Below are 4,046 nucleotides of genomic sequence, written 5' to 3'. Positions count from 1 at the left end.
CTAGATGAAGTTTTGTTTTTTTTTCTCTTTTTTTTGAAAGGGGAAACAAGTATGCATGAGACAAATGCAAAAACACAAACAAGAACACAAGAGAACTTCATCTAGAGATGGTCGGCGACAAAGTCACCTATGTTAGAGTATATTGACTTAGGAGTCAAGTGAGATCACTTGATCATAGGTCATACTCATCGTTTAAGCTCAAAATGGGGTTGCCATTTTTTATTTAAGCATCTTGATGTATTCACATCTTGTCGAGTTGCTTTAGCTCATGACTTGGAGTAAAGCTTCTCAAAGATGGAATAATATACCTTGGTTGGTGGTGGTGTCCATGTAGTTGAACTTGTGTGGGTTGCTCAAGGTTGATGTAGCTCATCAAGAATTTGGAGCACCACTTGGAATGTGAGTCCATCTACCTACATGGGTTAGTTCTTGCAAGGAATAGCACTCATGTATCCAAAAATGACAATCATGAAGCTCAACATAGAATTTGTCAAAGGATATGTTTGAATGGTTTTGTGCTTCCTTGTCTTCAACCACCATAGTGTAGAGACTTGGCGATGTAGAGATTGTCCAAGATGTGAGTAGGTTACAATCTCATGGAGTTTGGTTCCACCAAGTACCTACATGGTTAGGTAACATGCAAGATACAAATATATCCAAGACATAAGATTTTCATCATAAGAGAAATATCAAGGATTAGACATAAGCTCATGTCTTGCATGTATCCAATGGAGTTTCTACTCCAAGTTTGAAGCATCAATGATGTTCAATTCTCCTCTTAACCTGCAAAACACTTTCTCATCAAGAGGTTTAGTGAATATATCCGCTAATTGCTTTTCGGTGCGAACATGCTTAAGATCAATGTCACCCTTAGCAACATGATCTCGAATGAAATGATGATGAACTTCAATATGCTTAATTCCAGAATGTTGCACAGGATTATGACCAATTTTGATAGCACTTTCATTGTCACAAAGCAATGGAACATGTCTCACATATATCCCATAATCTTTAAGAGTTTGGGTCATCCAAAGTAATTGAGCACAACATGAACCAGCGGCAATATATTCCGCTTCGGTGGTGGATAAGGATACCGAGTTTTGTTTCTTGGAGGACCAAGACACAAGAGACTACCAAGAAATTGACAAGTACCTGAAGCGGACTTTCTATCAACCTTGTCTCCGGCATAGTCCGAGTCGGAATAGCCAACAAGATCGAAAGAGGCCCTCTTAGGATACCAAATGCCAAAACTTGGTGTATGGATTAAGTATCTCACTATCCTTTTCACGGCCTTAAGATGACATTCCTTAGGAGCAGCTTGATCGTGCACACATGCACACACTTAGCATGATATCGGGACGTGAAGCACATAGATATAACAATGAACCAATCATAGAGCGATAAACCTTTTGATCAACTGGTTCACTATCTTTGGTCAAATCAATATGTCCACTAGTAGGCATGGATGTAGACATACCTTTGCATTCTTGCATATTGAACTTCTTGAATAAGTCCTTGGTGTACTTTGTTTGAGAAACAAAGGTACCTTCTTAGTTTGCTTGATTTGCAACCCAAGAAAGAATTTGAGTTCACTCATCATAGACATCTCAAACTTCTCCGACATTAGCTTCCCAAACTTTTCACTAAAATGAGGGTTAGTTGAACCAAATATAATATCATCAACATAGATTTGGCACACAAATAGTTCTCCATTAACCCTTTTAGTAAAAAGAGTAGAATCAATTTTCCCAATTTCAAAGCCTTTTTCAATAAGGAACTTGGTCAAGCATTTATACCATGCTCTAGGAGCTTGTTTAAGACCATAAAGAGCTTTGTGAAGTTTGTAAACATGATTGGGTTTCTTAGGATTGACAAAGCCGGGAGGTTGCTTAACATAAACTTCCTCCTCTATTTCACCATTTAGAAAAGCACTTTTAATGTACATTTGGTACAAGGTGATAGCATGATGATTAGCATAGGCAAGTAAGATGCGAATGGACTCAAGTCTAGCAACTGGAGCATAAGTCTCACCATAGTCCATACCTTCGACTTGTGTGTAGCCTTGGGCGACGAGACGTGCTTTGTTGCGAACTACTTTTCCATCTTCATCTTGCTTGTTGCGAAACACCCATTTGGTACGATTACGTTGTGGTTGTTGTCGGGCTTCTCAACCAATGTCCAAACTTGGTTCCTCTCAAAGTTATGTAGCTCTTCATGCATAGCGTTTATCCAATCCGGATCTTCCAATGCTTCTTCAACCTTCATAGGTTCAATGCTAGAGATGAAAGAATAGTTTTCACAAAAGTTAGCTAAACGAGTTTTAGAGCGAGTGATTCTCCCGGTTTGAATGTCATTGTAGATTTGCTCGATGGGATGATCTTTAGCAATTCTTGCTCGAACTCGTGAAAGCTTTTGCTTGGGTCTTCGTTGAACATCTTATTCATCTTGTTCTTCTTCTTGGCCTTCTTCATTGTTGGCGTTGTCGTTCTCTTGTCGTGGTGGAGAAGGAGGTTGTTGACGTTCATCTTGATGCACTTCCTCGTTTTCTTCATCTTGGTGTGTCCCACTTGTGGATGCTTCCATATCAACTCTTAGTTCACCTTGTCATGAAGTTGAAGCTTCCACTTGGATGGACGAGGTACTCTCCTTCACCTCCGTTGGACGAACCTTGCCAATAGACAAGTCTTGGATTGCTTCCGAAGGATCTTTGTCTCCTACATCAATTGCCAATTGCTATACTTGCGAGCCGTTAGATTCATCAAACTTCACATCTACCGTCTCTTCAACCTTTCGGGTGAAATTGTTGTGGACACGGTAAGTGTGAGAGTTTGAGCCATAACCTAGTAGGAAACCTTCATGAGACTTAGGAGCAAATTTAGAGCGACGATGCTTATCAAGAATGTAGCACTTTGAGCCGAATACTCGAAAGTATCCAACTTGGGGTTTGTTACCGATGAGGAGCTCGTATGCCGTCTTGCCGAGTAGCTTGTGAAGATACAAGAGATTTGTCGCATGACAAGCTGTCTCAACCGCTTCTGCCCAAAAGTGCTTTGGCATCTTGTACTCATCAAGCATCATTCTCGCCATTTTGATGAGCGTCCGGTTCTTCCTCTCAACAACTCTATTTTGTTGAGGTGTATACGTAGCCGAGAACTCGTGTGAAATCCCTTCTTCGTCAAGAAAGGTGTCCACATTTGCGTTCTTGAACTCCGTTCCGTTGTCGCTGCGAACCTTCTTGATCTTCACTTCAAATTGATTTTGGGCCTTCCTAGCGAAGTTTTTGAAGATCTTTTGGACCTGCGATTTATCATCGAGAAAGAACACCCACGTAAATCTTGAAAAATCATCACCTATAACTAGACCAAAAGAATTTCCACCGAGACTCTTGTAAGAGTTGGGACCAAAGAGATCCATGTGAAGTAGCTCGAGTGGCCTCCTTGTGGTCATGATGTTCTTCACGGGATGCCTTCCTCCAACCTGTTTACCTGCTTGACAAGCACTGCAAAGTATATCCTTATCAAATATGACATCGTTAACTCCAAGGATATGATTTCCTTTAATAAGCTTGTCAAGGTTTCGCATACCAACATGACCTAGTCGTCTATGCCATAACCAACATTTTGAGGATTTAGCAATGAAGCAAGTTTTAGGTTGAGCCTTTTTAGTGAAATCAACAATGTATAGATCACCTCTACGCACACCGGTAAAGACCATTTTATCATTGTCTCGACGAAACACTTGGCAATCTACTTCAGTAAATAAGACATTGAAACCGAAATCAGCAAGTCTAGATACTAAAAGTAAGTTGTATCCAAGAGATTCAACGAGCATAACATTTTGTATGGAGCTATCATGTGATATGGCCACCTTACCTAGGCCAACCACCTTACCCTTTGAGTTGTCACCGAAAGTGACATACTTTCGAGGACTATCATTATCAGCAAGCTCATGAAACATGTCTTTATCTCCTGTCATGTGATCGGTACATCCACTATCAAGAACCCATTCCTTTCCTCCTGACATATATTCCCGAAGATTTGCCATAA

The sequence above is a fragment of the Triticum aestivum genome, chromosome 7B, assembly GCF_018294505.1.
Source record: "Triticum aestivum cultivar Chinese Spring chromosome 7B, IWGSC CS RefSeq v2.1, whole genome shotgun sequence".
Taxonomy (NCBI): Eukaryota; Viridiplantae; Streptophyta; class Magnoliopsida; order Poales; family Poaceae; genus Triticum; species Triticum aestivum.
This window is presented reverse-complemented; position numbering follows the sequence as displayed.